This window comes from Mobula birostris, chromosome 3 (assembly GCF_030028105.1).
Source record: "Mobula birostris isolate sMobBir1 chromosome 3, sMobBir1.hap1, whole genome shotgun sequence".
NCBI classification, from domain to species: domain Eukaryota; kingdom Metazoa; phylum Chordata; class Chondrichthyes; order Myliobatiformes; family Myliobatidae; genus Mobula; species Mobula birostris.
Genome location: NC_092372.1, coordinates 186,741,918 through 186,759,746, shown reverse-complemented (window position 1 = coordinate 186,759,746; position 17,829 = coordinate 186,741,918). Strand labels below are relative to the sequence as shown.

General features: G+C 41.1%; 1 protein-coding gene across 8 annotated transcripts in view; it reads right to left on the bottom strand.

Annotated features, from left to right (window-relative positions):
- LOC140195483 (sickle tail protein) overlaps nt 1-17,829 on the bottom strand; it is a 696,918-nt gene that overhangs the window by 369,523 nt on the left and 309,566 nt on the right. The gene's annotated exons all lie outside the window — the stretch shown is intronic.

The following is a 17,829-nucleotide window of genomic DNA, read 5'->3' as shown; positions in this document are numbered from 1 at the left end:
TCCATGCTTTTCAATTTATATTTAAACCCATTATGCTTATTCATTCTGCTTCTTCTATTTCTGCACATTTTACTAAATTATGTAGATAGATACTTTAGTGATCCCAAAGGAAATTACAGTGTCACAGTGCCACTACAAGTACACAGATATAAATATTAGAAGGGAAATAGGAAGAATAAAAATAAGTTACCACAAACCGTCTAACAGGAGGGGGTCATCACTTCCCCGGCTGTAGGTTGACTCATTATAGAGCCGAATGGCGGAGCGTAAGAACAACCTCATATAGCATTCTCTGGAGCAGTGCAGCTGTCTAAGTCTATTACTGTACTAAAAGTACTCCTCTGTTCAACCAAGGTGGCATGCAGAGGGTGAGAAACATTGTCCAGAATTGCCAGGATTTTCCATAGGGTCCTTTCTTCTACCACAGTCTCCGGTGTGCCCTGTTTGACTCCTATAACAGAGCTAACCTTTTCAATCAGTTTATTGAGCCCATTGGCATCACCTCCGTTGATGCCATTGTCCCAGCACACCACACATAGAGGATTGTACTGGTGACAACAGACTGGTAAAATTTGTGAAGGAGAGGCCTGCATACTCCAAAGGACATCAGTCTCCTCAGGAACTAGAGGTGACTCTGGCCCTTCTTGTACACAGATCGTGTTGGTGCTCCACTCAATACTGTCATCCAGGTGCACTCCCAGGAACTTGTAGGTCCTCACCACATCCATACTCATCATCAATAGCAATAGAGAGCAAAGCAGGCTTCATCTTCCTGAGGTCCATTACCATCTCCTTTTCCTTACTAATGTTGAGCTTTAGATGATTCAGATTGCACCATTTGACAAAGTCAGCCACCAGGGCCCTGTATTCATCCTCCTGTCCTCCTTTTATACACCCAACTATTGACAGAAGTACTCAGCAGGTTAGGAAACACTGGCAAAGAAAGAAATGGTGTTTACATGTTGTTCAAATAACATCCATCAGACATTACTGTATATTGGATCATTTGGATTGTGTCATCAATGGTTTGGATTTATCCATCTACAACCTGTCAATTTAACCCACGGTTTATCACATTCCTCAATAGAAACCAATAGCATCATTGATAAAAGCATACTTATTAATCTGGGAGAAAATTCACAGGCATCAAATGCTCCATTTTTTCCCTGATTGTGTGATGACATTACAGTAGACATTTACAAATTGTGATAGAGAAAATTTTAATTTTATCACATCCATTTCTCACAGTCACCAAGCTAGTCTTGAACAGAACAGATACATCAGATTTAAATCAACAAATTAAGTATCTCAAAGAAGTGCTACAGATATTGCTATCAACAAAACAAATCCCACTTTGCACAATCTTTTCTGTATGGAGGCAAATCGACTGAGGTAAAGCTTGCAATTTGAACGCAATCAATAATCCAGGCACATGAAATGCTTGTAATTGCACCAATTTTCTAAAGTGAAGTTATAAATTAAATTTCTGTTTCACCATAATGAAATGATGTTTTCCATGAACCAGGACAAGAGGGCAGCATTTTAAAACTTAATAGCTTACAATTCCCATCAATTCCATTTCAATGAAAAATGCATTTGAATATGGTATCCTGCTGCATTCTTTTTAACACATGCTCTTAAAGAAAATAACCCATATGCTTCAAAATGCAAAAGGTAGTTTCATAGTTCATAACATCTACACTCATTAATGGTCCTTCACTGTACTATATTCAAATATAAATACATAAAATTATTTCATATTACATTAAAATTGAGTTTATTCACTAAAAAATGCAAATGCCTTATTATCCGATTTTAAATCTTTTAGACTGAATTAAATACCAGAATCATTGCATGTTAAAAGGTGCTTCGATGAGGAGTTCATAAATTAAGGGCTTAGCGGACAGGATTAAGGAAAACCCCAAGGCATTCTACAAGTATGTGAAGAGCAAGAGGGTAAGACGTGAGAGAATAGGATCAATCAAGTGTGACAATGGAAAAGTGTGTATGGAACCAGAGGAAATAGTAGAGGTACTTAATGAATACTTTGTTTCAGTATTCACTACGGACAAGGATTTTGGCAATTGTAGGGATGACTTGTAGTGGACTGAAAAGCTTGAGAATGTAGATATTAAGAAAGAGAATGTGCTGAAGCTTTTGGAAAGCATCAAATTGGATAAGTCACCAGGACTGGATAGGATATACCCCGGGCTACTGTGGGAAGCAAGGCAGGAGATTGCTAAGCCTCTGGCAATGACCTTTGTATCATTAATGAGGACGGGAGATGTTCTGGAGGATTGGAGGGTTGTGGATGTTGTTCCGTTATTCAAAAAAGGGAGTAGAGATATCCCAGGAAACTATAGGCCAGTGAGTCTTACTTCAGTGGTTGGTAAGTTGATGGAGAAGATTCTGAGAAGCAGGATTTATGAACATTTGGAGAGAGATGGTAATGGACCTCAGATTAGGAATAGTTGGTATGGCTTTGTCAAAGGCAGCTCGTGCCTTACGAGCCTGATTGAATTTTTTGAGGATGTGACTAAGCACATTGATGAAGGTAGAGCCATAGATGTAGTGTATATGGATTTTAGCAAGGCATTTGACAAGGTACCCCATGCATTGACAAATTAAGGAGGCATGGGATCCAAGAGGACTTTGTTTTGTGGATCCAGAGCTGGCTTGCTCACAGAAGGCAAAGTGTGGTTGTAGACCGGTCATATTCTGTATGGAGGCCAGTGACCAGTGGTGTGCCTCAGGGATCTGTTCTAGGACCCCTACTCTTTGTGATTTTTATAAATGACCTGGATGAGGAAGTGGAGGGATGGGTGAGTAAATTTGCTGATGACACAAATGTTGGAGGTGTTGTGGATAGTGTGGAGGGCTGTCAGAGGTTACAACGGGACATTGATAGGATGCAAAACTGGGCTGAGAAGTGGCAGATGGAGTTCAACCCAGATAAGTGTGAGGTGGTTTATTTTGGCAGGTCAAATATTTTGGCAGAATATGTACTAATGTTAAGACTCTTGGCAGTGTGGAGGATCAAAGGGATCTTGGGGTCCGAGTCCATAGGACACTCAAAACTGCTGAGCAGGTTGACTCTGTGGTTAAGAAGGCATACGGTGCACTGGCCTTCATCAACTTAAGAGCTGAGAGGTAATGTTGCAGCTACATAGGACCCTGGTCAGACCCCACTTGGAGTACTGTGCTCATTTCTTGTTTCCTCACTATAGGAAGGACGTGGAAACCACAGAAAGGGTGCAGAAGAGATTTACAAGGATGTTGCCTGGATTGGGGAGCATGCCTTATCAGAATAGGTTGAGTGAACTCAGCCTTTTTCTTTGGAGCGACGGAGGATGAGAGGTGACTTGATAGAGGTGTACAAGATACTGAGAGGCATTGATTGTGTGGATAGTCAGAGGCTTTTCCCCATAGCTGAATTGACTAGCACGAGAGGACATAATTTTAAGATGCTTGGAATTAGGTACAGAGGAGATGTCAGGGGTAAGTTTTTTAAGCAAAGAGTGGTGAGTGCGTAGAATGGGCTGCGGGCGGCGGTGGTGGAGGCGGAAACGATAGGGTCTTTTAAGAGACTTCTGGATGGCTACATGGAGCTTAGAAAAATAGAGGGCTATGGTTAAAGCCCAGGTAGTTCTAAAGTAGGGACATGTTTGGCACAGCTTTGTGGGACGAAGGGCCTGTACTGTGCTGTAGGTTTTCTATGTTTCAGTTTATTAAAATAGCACATTCCACAACTATTATGGAGCAGTCCATATTAGACCTAATATTACGCAATGAAACAGGATTAATTAATGACCATCATGAAGGTGCTGCAGCAGGGAGCAACTGAAACAAGATCAAATTTTACATTCAGTCTGATGGAGAGAAGAATGAGACCAAAGCCAGTATTTCAGTCTTAAATGAGGGCAGAGCTAGCTAAAGTTAACTGGCATATTAAGTGAAGGGATCATTAAAGCAGTAGACATCTAAAGAGATCTTTAAGAATACACAGAATAAATACATTTAAATGAGAGAAAAAAATTCCAAGTGAAGTAACCTTAAACTACGTTCAACCTCAAAGCTTAAAGAGGCCATCAAACTTGTAGACATAGAAGTGCATAAAGATCTAGGTGACATGTCAGAAAACTGGTCAAAACATTAAAAACAATAAATAATGGTGGAAAGAACTATAAGGAAATTGGAGTACGAGATAAATCTGTCCAGAAAGATGTATTTTTTTTAAAATGGTATATCAGTTGATATTTTCAGAAATGATAAAAATCTGAGTATTAGTCCTACAGAAAGGGCAACTTGCACGTTAATAATAGAAAACCAGCGAATGACAGGTGACGTAACCAGGTATTTTGCATCAGTTTTTCTAAATAGCATAGCAGACTAAAAGTGGCCAATTTCTGCTCCTAATTTACATGTTATTTTTGTAAATAACTTCACATCATTTTATGAAAATAACAGAACAAATTACTAACTTTATTAGTGCAGTGTTCAGTTTTTATTAGATACATTCAAAACTTTTAAAACACACCCAGAGGCAACCCCAGCTTTTGTATGGGCTCCATTTCTGAGAAATGTCCATAAGATGATTTCTCCACAAATCAGAAACGTAGTTTCGCTTTGCTATAATGTTTCAATTGCATAATCACTGAAACATCACCCATAATTAAAGTGCTGTATTCCATTAATAAAAACATAAAAATTGTAACCCTCAGCTCCTGTTCGTCTAGGGGAAACAGCCGTCGGCCCCGACAAACTGGGTAATCTCGTTTGTGTGGGTGCTGTGTAATGTACCCCCAGTTACAAACCCACAACGCAAAATATCAGACAGTACACCATATGCAATTAAATGATTGAACTTTATGAATCTTAATATAGAGTTAGTAATGAAAATACACAAAAAAAGGGCCCAAAGTCAAGTCAAAGTCACGTTGGAGCTCACTCAATAGTCATTCTTCCACCATCGGGCTCTTCTGAACGTCGCCAACCTTCGGACCCTCCACTCCATCCGGAGGTCTACCAGCTCTCTCCACACGTCTTCCCTTTTCCTCTCTCCTCGACAAAAGACCGCAAAGAAACATCTTTCCAGACTCACAAAACACAGCAATAATCTCTTATCAGCTAACATGCATCCTGTTATCTCTAGCCATAACCCAAACATTGCTGCTACAGAGAAACTGTTACCTCAGCAGTCAACATTACAAAGAAGCCACTACATTAGAAGTGAAACCTTACAGCATGTTACACTTTCCTCCCACCAAATTTAGTCATGTCCTCATGACATTGAGATAATTCACCATCCCTTCCTGCAAAACACAAAGCCCAATCCAGGTGCAAAAGGCAGTGACATCGCTCCCTAAAACAGTAGAGATCACGCCCAGTTTCCCAAGTGCTACATAGGCCAACCTATTTAGTGGTCTCCTAATTCTCTGAGACCTCCGTACCTCCTCACCTAACTCTTCAGGCTCAGACGCTACTGGGGATACTTCAGTCTACTTAGCGAGTCCTCCCTCAATCTATCACTCATGCCCTCCTGCAACTTGGAGCCCTCTGTCCCGTGTCCAGGCCCCACTTCCTCTCTTTCAGGGTCCTGCTGTAACCCAGGCTGCCCACAGACTTCAACCTCCGACTTCATTCAGGGCCAGTAAAACCAGTCTCTGAGCAATCCACAGGTCTTTTCCACCCCCAAATGTCCAGAATCATCATGAAGTGACTTCAACGCAATCCTCCAATACTTCTCGGGCAGAACCATCTGGCAACACCGAGGTTGGTCTGGGGGTGATGTGACCCAGTATAAGATCTGGTTCTTCAACTTCAACCGAGGCCATTCTTTCAGAAATGGAGGCACCGAAGCATGTTTCGTCTTCTCCGCCTGAGCCATGTCTCCCTTTACAGCCATGGAACAAATAGTGCCAATGCCCAGATCATCTTGCTGAGCAGCTGCCACTTTCCCAGAACTCAATTCCGGTGGTCAGGTTACAGTAAACTTGGGTATGACATCATCAGAAGCCCTCAATTGATCCACTGCGCGACCCTGCCTCTCCTTTTCCTCTACCTTCACGGTGATGGCAAACTGACCCCAGGGTCAAGAACGCTCTCCCACTTCTCGTCCATGTCCAGTCCTCATGCACCCACCGGGACAAAGCATCTGCAGCAATGTTCCAGCTCCCAAGCCGGTACTTCAGGCCAAAATCATAGGCAGACAATGCTGCCAAGCACCGACGCCCTGTGGTATCCAGTTTTGCTGAGGTCAGGATATATGTCGTCTGTCCTCACCTCAAACTTGGCCCTATAGTCACTCAGTTTAACCACCACCGCCCATTTCAACGCCAGGAATTCCAACTTGTGCGTGGGATAGTTTCTCTTGGAGGGAGACAAACTCCGGCTGACAAACACCACGGGCCTCAACCCAGTGCCCTGATCCTGATACAGGACCCTCTCGGCTGGCATCTGTGTGCAGTACATATGGCAATTGTGGGTCCACAAAAGCCAGCATCGGAGGAGACTCCATTTTGTAGCAAATGCAGTGAGACGCGTTTTTCACCACGGCTCTACGTTTTATACCTTACATTCCACTGATAGATCTATTTTAAGTTTGAAGATTCACTATTTTGTTGAAGGATTTATGACTTAACTACGATGGCAGGAAGTCGATCCAGTATTGAACTGAAAGACCGCAAGACTCTTCCTGAAACGGAACAAACAAAGAATCGGAGGAACTTTCTACTTTAGAAAGAATACTCTCTTCAATACAAGGTATGAAACTTGAATTGGGTTTGCTTAACACTAAGATTGATAAACTAATGGATGGTAATGGAAAGCTTGAAAAATCCATCTCTACTGTTCAAGAATCTTTGAAGAAGTTGGAATTTCAATTTCAGACGCTCAAACAGACTACTCATCGAATTGAGAGGGAACAGGAGTTATTGAGGCAAACTATTAATGAGCAAGAATTGAAGATGTGATCGATGGAAAAGAAAATTAATGAAGTTACTTTGGAACTATCAAGAACGAAGAAAAAAACGATTGATATAGATAGCAGAATTCACAGGCGGAATCTATGCATATTGGGTTTGCCTGAAAATATTGAAGCCGGTGACCTGTTAAAGTTCTTTTCAGATATGCTATATTCACTTTTTGCGAGATTCTTGAAGTGAACCCTGTACTCAATAGAGCTCATCGAATCCCACGTTCTAAGTCCTCACCTAAATTACGTCCATGACCACTGATATTATTGCAGCACTATTTTACAACCAAAGGAGCTATACTCCGAGAGGCAAGCAAAAGGGGTAAGCTAATCTACAATGCAACAGAAATTCGTAGAGTGGAAGATTTTGCTCCGGAGATTTTTGCCGAATGAAGGAAATACCAGGAAGTGATGGTTGAATTATATAAAATAAAATGTCACTTGTCACTCCGTTATCCGGATCGTTTTTCCGCCAGACTCTCAGCCACAAAAGATTAACTCTCGAGATGAAGGTTGGGAATTTTTTTTAAGGGGTTTAAGTCTATGCTGAAAGCAACTTGAATGGGAAATCCTGAGCTGAGGGATTTTTATAGATGCCTTGAGGAAAGTCTGTTCTACGTTTTATGGATGTCCGTACAGGACCTGGTTGATTTATTTGTTTTTTATTTGTTAATAGTTAATATATATCTAAAGTTGCTTTGAAGAAAGTCTGTTCCACATTTTATGGATTTGATTGATTCAATTCTTTTCTTGCTTGCCTTAATATTAACATAGTTCTGGGTTTGATATGTATTTACTTATTTTTCTATGATTTGTAAGTTTTTTTATTTCAGTTGTAATATATTATTTGGTTGGATTTATCCTTTTTTGAATACATGATTAATGTACTTTAGATGAATCTAAGATGGCTGTCGTCAACTACATTTTAACTATCGTTAGACATAACATTACAATATTTGAAATTTGCTCATCTCTTTTATTATGTCTACAATCACTGGTGTAAATACATATCTTTGTTAATATAGCTGGCAAAGTGGAAATTGGGGTTAGGGTCATAGGTTAGCATGCTATCCTTCTATTGGATGGATTCTGGGTCTTTGGGGGACAGGGGTGGGGCTATTAGAGCAGTTTTTTCTTGACTGGGCAGTTCTGAGAGGTTATACCCAGTATCAATCATGTCGTCCCTTCTGGTCAAGTCAGTGCTGTTTTTTTCCTTTGGATCTAGTTTGCACTTGCGCAATATCTTTATAAAATTTAAAATTAAACATTAAACATGGATGCTAATAAAATTAATATAATTTCTTGGAACTTGAACGGCATGAATCATCCCATTAAGCGTAAAAAGATTTTTAAGAAATTAAAAACATTTCATGTGGATATTATTTTTGCGCAAGAAACTCATGTACGGAGACAGGATGAAAAGCGCTTTTTTTAAATTCTGGAAGGGACCTTTATATCATTCTTTATCAATAAATAAAATTAGAGAGGTATCTATTTTTGTTAACTCTAAAGTCCCTTTTGTACATTTTAATACTGTTACTGATTTGATTGGAAGATATTTAATTGTCATTGGTTTGTTATGTGGTCAAAAGGTGGCTTTGGTGTGTCTATGCACCTAATCTAGACAGTCCTGAATTTTTTAAGCAGCTATTTGCCACGCTCCCGAATCTAAATGAATATAAGTTGATTATAGACGGTGACTTTAACTGTTGTCTTAACCCGTCAATTGACAGGTCACCAACCAATGCGTTGCTTCCTAATAAAGTGGCGAACTGTATTAATTCTTTTCTAATAGAATATGGTTTGGTTGACATTTGGAGATATAAGCACCCTAATGATAAAGATATTTCTTTTTTTCCACATGTACATCATAAATATTCAAGAATTGATTTTTTTTTCTCAATATACGATTGCTGACTTCCGTTGCCGATTGCACGTATGACGTTATTGCGTTGTCGGATCATGCACCTATGAAATTAACTTTGAGGCTTCTGATACTATTTTGAAAATGTCACAGTGGAGACTGAATCCCATATTGTTACAAGATCCAACTTTTGTTAGTTTTATTAAGGAGCAAGTTTCTTTATTTTTTGAATTTAATACAACAGAAGGTATATCAAATTTGGTTATATGGGATACGATGAAATCCTTTCTTAGGGGACAGATAATTTCATATTCAGCAGGCTTAAGAAGGAAAACCAAAGCGGAGCTTTTAGTGCATTTGGTGTCTCTGGCTGTACTTGCTGGAGTTTAGAATCCTTACTCATTCGTAAGGCCAGTGCTGTTGTGGGGATGGAACTGGACTCTCTGATGGTGGTGTCTGAAAAGAGGATGCTGTCCAAGTTGCATGCCATCTTGGACAATGTCTCCCATCCACTACATAATGTACTGGTTGGGCACAGAAGTACATTCAGCCAGAGACTCATTCCACCGAGATGCAACACAGAGCGTCATAGGAAGTCATTCCTGCCTGTGGCCATCAAACTTTACAACTCCTCCCTTGGAGAATCAGACACCCTGAGCCAATAGGCTGGTCCTGGGCTTATTTCCTGGCATAATTTACATATTACTATTTAACTATTTATGGTTTTATTACTGTTTATTTATTTATGGTGCAACTGTAACAAAAACCAATTTCCCCCGGGATCAATAAAGTATGACTATGACTGAAAAGAGAGGACAGATCTCATTGAGACCTATTAGATATTAAACGGCCTGTGACTGCAGTGAATTTGTGGAACTTATTGCAACAGATGGCTGTGATGGCCAAGTCATTGGGGAAATTTAAAGTGGAGGTTGAAGGATTCTTGATAGGTCAAGGCGTCTAAGGTTATGGGGCGAAGGGAGGAGATTGGGGTTAAGAGGATTAATAAATCAGCTATGATGGACTGGTGGAGCAGAATCGATAGACTGAATTGCGTAAATCCAATCGTATGTATTATAGTCTTACTTGTATCCAATTACTGAATTATAGAAATAATTCCTATTTAAATGATAATTCATGCAGCTTCACCATACGTTTTAAGCATGAGCTTTGATACTATATGAACAGAACATGGGACTTCTCTCAGTGTTTACCAGCTTAGCGTTTGCATTAAGGTTGTTATAGCTGGGGGTGGTACAGGTTCTAAGCTCCTACTACCTATTAAATGCTCCCAATGGTGTGTGCCTCAAATAGCCTCTGACAACCAAGTCGAGCTCCTGGCCTTTACGTGTGGCACAGTTACTAAGTTCAGGAGAAGAGGCAAAGGCAGGTTTCTGGTAACTTAAAACAAGTCACTTTGGGCAGATAGGGCTCGTCAGCTGTGGTTGGCAGTTCATCAGGAGAAGGAACGCTCTGATCTCAGACCTCCACTGCCTTATGGCGATACCCTTATGGGAAGGCTTCAGGAGTAAACCCCCGAGGGGAAAATTCGCTGCCGGAGTCCCTAAGGCAGTCCTGTTGTGAAGTGAACAAAGTCACTGGAGAGACTCTGAAGCTGGTGAATATAGAAGTTTATTCAGCACAATGAGCAGCTATTCGAGACACTCATGGAAGGAGAGGCTACAGACTTTCTTAAAATACACAAACACACTCGCAAACCTGTCTGCAACTATACAGTTCCCTGAACGAGTATACACGCACCCTACCAGCGTCCCAAATGGTCAGTAACCACACTTCACAACTGGTAACCCTGTCTCACTAAATTAACACAAAAATGTCTAGTTTCCTACATAAACACACACATTACTTTTTTATCTACAAGTTCAGCTCTCCGCAATGTTCAAAATACTTTGTGATCCCATAGTCACTGACCTAAGTGTGAGTACTAATGCTTAACAAATAAGACAAGACAAGACCATAAGACAAAGGAGCAGAGGTCAGCCATTCAGCCCATTGAGTCTGCTCCACCATTTTATCATGAGCTGATCCATTCTCTTGCTTGGTCCCACTCCCCTGCCTTCTCACCATGACCTTTGATGCCCTGGCTACTCAGATACCTATCAATCTCTGCCTTAAATACACCCAATGACTTGGCCTCCGCTGCCGCCCATGGCAACAAATTCCATAGATTCACCACCCTCCGGCTAAAAAAATATACTCACTGACTCAGACTGCTGAGATTACTGGCGAGACGTTGGGATAAGAATGCATCCTGTGCGAGCCCCCAAATGTTGTGACGTAAACAAAGTCACCGGTGAAGCACTGTGCGAGTGGATACAGAAGTTTATTCTGCACAATTCGCCTCAGGAGATTAGTGTGCAAACCTAAAGCACACAGTACAGGGGGTATGGTATTGATGTGGATAGAGAATTGGTGGCAGACAGGAAGCAAAGAGTGGGAATAAACGGGACCTTTTCAGAATGGCAGGCAGTGACTAGTGGGGTACTGCAAGGCTCAGTGCTGGGACCCCAGTTGTTTACAATATATATTAATGATTTAGACGAGGGAATTAAATGCAGCATCTCCAAGTTAGCGGATGACACGAAGCTGGGCGGCAGTGTTAGCTGTGAGGAGGATGCTAGGAGGATGCAGGGTGACTTGGATAGGTTAGGTGAGTGGGCAAATTCATGGCAGGTGCAATTTAATGTGGATAAATGTGAGGTTATCCACTTTGGAGGCAAAAACAGGAAAACAGATTATTATCAGAATGGTGTCCGATTAGGAAAAGGGGAGGTGCAACGAGACCTGTGTGTCATTGTACACCAGTCATTGAAAGTGGGCATGCTGGTACAGTAGGCAGTGAAAAAGGCGAATGATATGCTGGCATTCATAGCAAGATGATTTGAGTACAGGAGCAGGGAGGTTCTACTGCAGTTGTACAAGGCCTTGGTGAGACCACACCTAGAGTATTGTGTGCAGTTTTGGTCCCCTAATCTGAGGAAAGACATTCTTGCCATAGAGGGAGTACAAAGAAGGTTCACCACATTGATTCCTGGGATGGTAGGACTTTCATATGAAGAAGTCTGCATTGGCTAGGCTGATACTCGCTGGAATTTAGAAGATTGAGGGGGGATCTTATTGAAACATATAAAATTCTAAAGGGATTGGACAGGCTAGATGCAGGAAGATTGTTCCCGATGTTGGGGAAGTCCAGAATGAAGGGTCACAGTTTAATGATAAAGGGGAAGCCTTTTAGGACCGAGATGAGGAAAAACTTCTTCACGCAGAGAGTGGTGAATCTCTGGAATTCTCTGCCACAGGAAACAGTTGAGGCCAGTTCATTGGCTATATTTAAGAGGGAGTTAGATATGGTCCTTGTGTCTAAAGGGATCAGGGGGTATGGAGAGGAGGTAGGTACAGGTTTCTGAGTTGGATGATCAGCCATGATCATACTGAATGGCGGTGCAGGCTCAAAGGGCCGAATGGCCTACTCCTGAAACTATTTTCTATGTTTCTATGATTACTAATAAAATTAAAGAGATAGATAAAGCGTATTCAGTAAGACCTAGTGAAGATCTATGTAAGGAAAGGGTTGAACTCCAAACACAGCATGACCTTCCCCATTGAGCAGCAACTTTTTAAATCCAAAAGTCAATTTTATATACATGGTAATAAATCAGGTAAATTGCTGGCTGGTCAGTTGAACGCAAATATGGTCAGAAGACAGATTTTGAAAATACGTAGACCAGATAGAACTGAAACATTAGATTCTCATGAAATTAGTAAGATATTTATGGAGTTCTATTCTAATCTTTATAAATCTGAATTCTCTGATAATACTATCTTTATAAATAGATTTTTGCAAAAATTAAATGTACCTAAAATTTCTATTCAAGATATGAACACATTGGATGCGCCTATTAAACAAGAGGAAATAGCTAGGGGCTATATCCTATACACAACTAGGGATAGCTACTGGACCAGATGGATATACAGTGGAATTTTATAAGACTTTTACTGAAACACTTACATCACATCTATGTCAAACTTTCACTAATTCTATATCCTCTGGGAATCTCCCAAAAACTTTTTATGAGGCAATCTCATTGATTCCTAAAAAAAGGACAAGATCTAACAGAGTGTGCCTCCTATAGACCAATTTCCTTATTGAATGTGGACTTTAAAATTCTCTCTAAGATTCTGGCTAAAAGGCTTAAGAATATTTTGCTTACTGTTATTTCAAATGATCAAACTGGATTTATTAAAAATAGATATCCACATTTTAATATTTGAAGATTGTTAAACATTATTTATTCTCCCTCATTTAAAGAATCTGAATGTATTGTCTCTCTTGATGCAGAGAAAGCCTTTGATGGGTGGAATGGCCTTATTTATTTCAGGTTTTGGAGAGATTTAATTTTGGTCCGGGATTTATTTCCTGGATCAAACTGATCTGTCAAGCCCCGATGGCTGTGGTTATAACTAACAATCAAAAATCTCCTTATTGTGGACTATATAGAGGAACCCCGTCAGGGTTGTCCCCTTAGTCCTTTATTATTTAATTTGGCTTTAGAACCACTTGCTATCAACTCTTAGAGATTCCAACTCTGTTCAGGGTATTAAGAGAGGGGATAAAGTACATGAGGTTTCGTTGTGTGCAGATGACTTATTAGTTTACATTTCAGACGCTAGGAAATCTATTCCTTCTATGTTATCCATATTTACCGAATTCAGCACTTTCTCTGGATATGAGTTAAACTTACATAAAAGTCAATTATTTCCTATTAATAATTATTCAGATCAATATGATCAAATACCTTTTAATATTGCTAAAAATTATTTTACCTATCTTGATATTAAAATTACTAAAAATTTTAAAGACATATAATTTTCTTACTTTAATTGAATACACACAACAAACGCTTTCCAAATGGTCGCCTATAACGATGTTGTTATTTGGTCAAATAAATGCTTTAAGAATGAGAATTTTACCAAAATTTTTACACACATTTCAAGCCGTTCCATCCTTTGTCCCGAAAACGTTTCTTGATAGCATAGATTCTATAACCTGATCATATATCTGGAATAATAAAAGCTCTAGACTGAGTAAACCTCTACTGCAAAAATTAAAAAAAGATGATTGCTTGGCTTTACCAAACTTTAGATTCTATTACTGGGCAATTAATATTCATTATATTACTTTTTGGATTCACTGTATAGATATACAGGACTGTCCTTCATGGTTGGACTTGGAGGAGAACTTGGTAAAGGGGTTCTCTTTGGCTTTTCTACTGGGAGCCCCTCTTCCCTTTGTTTTCTAAGACTGGTAGACAAGATCTTAGTCCCATGTTAGACATACATTAAAAATTTGGTTTCAGTTTCGCAGATCTTTTGACTTAAATAATTTTGTTCTTTCTAGTAATATCCATTTTAATTATTTTTTTAAACCATCAATTTTAGATATGGCCTTTTTAACATGGAAAACTAAGGGAATAATAACTTCTCTAGATTTGTTTTTAGAGGATTGTTTAATGTCTTTTTCACAGCTAGTGGACAAATATGATTTATCTAATGCACAATTTTTTTAGATATTTACAAGTTAGGAATTTTTTTTGCGGTTTGTTAGCGAATTACCCATTTTCTTATTTACCAAATATGATAGATGTTATCTTTCAGCTTAAACCATTCCAAAAAGGATTGATAGCCATCATATATAAACGGCTATTGAATTTACGAATGATGTCTAATGATAAGGTTAAACGTGCTGGGAATTGGAACTTCAGGAGTCACTTTCAGATAATCAATGGAATAAATTTTTTTATTTAGTTAATAATTCATCTATTTGTGCCCATCACTCTTTGATTCAGTTCAAGGTAGTGCACAGGGCGCATATGTCAAAAGATAAACTAGCGCATATTTTCTCTAATATAAATCCGACTTGTGATAGATGCAACACTGAGGTGGCCACTTTAACTCCTATGTTTTGGTCCTGCATAAAGTTAAATAACTTGGGAGAGATGTTTTTAGGACATTATCAAAAGTCATAGGTCTGGACCGTAATTCACTTACGGCAATCTCTGGGTTATTCCAACGGAAGCAGGAAACATTCCTGCTTCCGCTCAACGCAGGATAGCTTTTTCAACTTTATTGGCTAGCAGAGCAATTCTATTGTACTGGAAGGATCCCAATCCACCTACTGTAATTTTTTGGCTCTCCTCCATTATGTCTTGCTTAAGTTTGGAGAAAATAAGGAGTCGGACGTTTGATATACCTTTTAAATTTGAGCAAACTTGGCGACCTTTTAGTCAACATTTTCATATGATCTAATTCTTTTTACTTTTCCAGTTCATTTTTTTTTCCTCCACGAAGTTTTAACTTTGATCAGAAGGATTTTCCCTTTTTTTTTTTAAAACTGTATCCTCAAAATGGACTGCCCAGTCCCCTGTTTTTTTGTTTTAGGTTAGTTTAGTGGGGTTTTTTCCTCAAAACGGGCAATCTTGAGTCTTTTTTTTTCTATTAAATTGTTAAGAGAAGTGGTTCTCTTGTCTCTTTATATTAGCTTAATACTACATATGATCTTGATAGTGTATATTCCTTCTTTTGTTTGTACTATTATTGATATATGCATGTGAGATAACCTCTCCCCTGGTTTGTATTTATCCTTATTCTTTTAAATCAATAAAAGAAAATTGAAAGGGACGAGCCAGCATCGGCATCTGGGTCAGCAACTCCTTCAGCAACTGAAAAGCCTCTTCACATTTTACATCCCACCTCTGTCCAAAGGGCTCTGACGGGTTTAGATATTCTCCAGCCTCCTGTCCTCCCCCCCCCCCACAACTTTCTTCCCCATGGGAGGGTAACCACATGGAAGCTGATTCAAGGGGTGACTCACTTTGGCGTAGCCCTTCATGAATCTCCGATAATAACCATAGAACCTAAGGAACGAGCGCAGAGCGTTCCCAGTCTGGGGCCTTGGCCAGGTGGTCACCGCTTCTATCTTAGCCGGATCTGTAACTACTCCATTCCATGAGATTATGTGTCTGACATAGCTAACAGACGTTTTGCAAAACTGGTACTTGTCCAGGGAAAGTTTTAACCCTTCAGCTTTCAGGCGGCCAAACACCTTCAGTAGCCTTGCTTCATGCTCTTCCAAGGTGGATCCAAATACTATGAGGTCATCCAAATACACCAACACCTCAAGCAAGTTCATATCCCTCACCGTCTTCTCCATGAACCGCTGGAAGGTTGCAGGGGCTCCCGATATGACCTGGGGCATCCTTTCCAACTGGAAGAATCCTAGGGGACATATAAATGCCATCTTCTCTTTGTCAGCCTCACTCCTCGGGATCTGGTAATATCCACTCCTCAAATCCAGTACACTAAACCACTTCACCCCACTCAGACAGGACAGCGCGTCTTTGACCCTCAGGACCGTATACTGATCAGGGTCAGTGCACCTGGTCAGAGTCCTATAGTCCACACACATGCGTACCTTCCTGTTCTTCCGGGCCACTACTACTGGGGGACACATGGGGGCTTCGGGACTCAGTGATGATCCCAGATTCCTTCAACTTACACAAATGCTGCCGCATGTCTTCCACATCTGCAGGGGCCAGTTGCCGCAACCTCTCTCTAAACGGGGTGTCCTTAGTCACCCGGATGGTGTGGGAGAGTGCTCTTGGAACAACCCACATCAAACTCACCAATGGAAAAGACACCTTCCAGCTTGCACATCTTCTCTACCAGCCTCCTTTTCCAACCCGGCAGCACCAGGGAGTCCCCGAAGTTGAATGACTCAGCGGTCAACCTTTCTCCCCTTTTCCAATAGTTTCTCCCCGGCGCACCTCACAGGGGCACTAGCCATTACCGTCACCAGGATCAAATGCGCCAGGGGCATCCCCGGCTTGAAGGTGACCTCCCTCTTCGTAGCGTTCCTGACGATCACTGCCATCTTGCTCACCTGTACAACCAAGGACTTCTGCAATTCGGGCTTCACCAGTACCCCAGCAAGAAATCCCAACTCTCCCTCGTGGCCTTCTTGGAGCATCCACTAACAGGGCTTCGCCCTCAGGCACTCTGGGAAATTTGAGGGTCCCCATCACTCTCGCTACTTCCCCAGGCCATACCACCATCAGCTTCGACTGGGTGAACCACACAGTCCCTCGTTTAAATTTGGTATCCAGCCCACTGCTGCCACATACTTCCTCAAAAGCAGCTTGAAACACCAGGTGCACAGACAATGTCCCCAAAAAGCTCTCGCCAGCCTTCTCCTTGCAGGCCCCCATGAGCCTTCTCACAAGAGGGGTGTTGGTCCCCACCAGAATTGAGACACCGCCTGTCTCAACAGGGTCCGGACAAATCAGCACTAATGTATCAAGGACCTCAGACACCCTCACATTGGCCTCCAAGAACTCCAACTTCACTTACCTGACAAATAACCGTCATATGGATAAGCACCAGCACTGAGACCCCAAATTTCCAACGCATTGGAATGGTGTCAAGGGTAAATGCTTCAGATAATGGTTGTAAAACGAATGGTACAGTAACGTGACCTGCGACCCAGCATCGAGTTTGGCTTTAGCGTATATTCCCTCTATCTGTCGCGACACATGGGAGCTTGGTCCCACTAAGCCTTCTGGAATCGGGTCTTTAGCTGTCGGGAGTTCCTTGGTACATTGCTGGGAACATGTTCCCCCAGAGACACCAGGCCGTTTCCTCACTGGATCTCCTCTAAGTTTCCTGACACCCGTCCCTACTTAGATACCTTGGGGCTCGCTCTCTAAGAGGCTTCCTGCCACTCACTTTCCCGCCAGAAGTGTCCCTCTTCCCCACAGTTATATCACATGCTACCGGCCGCCGCTATTCTCGCAGAACCCCGGCCACCTGCAGCCCTCTGCACGGTCCGTCCCCTTGGGGGTAGGGGGCACTCTACCAGTCCTATCATACAGAGGGTCCACACCTGCTGTTAAAATCCAGGATGTCTCAGTTCTCT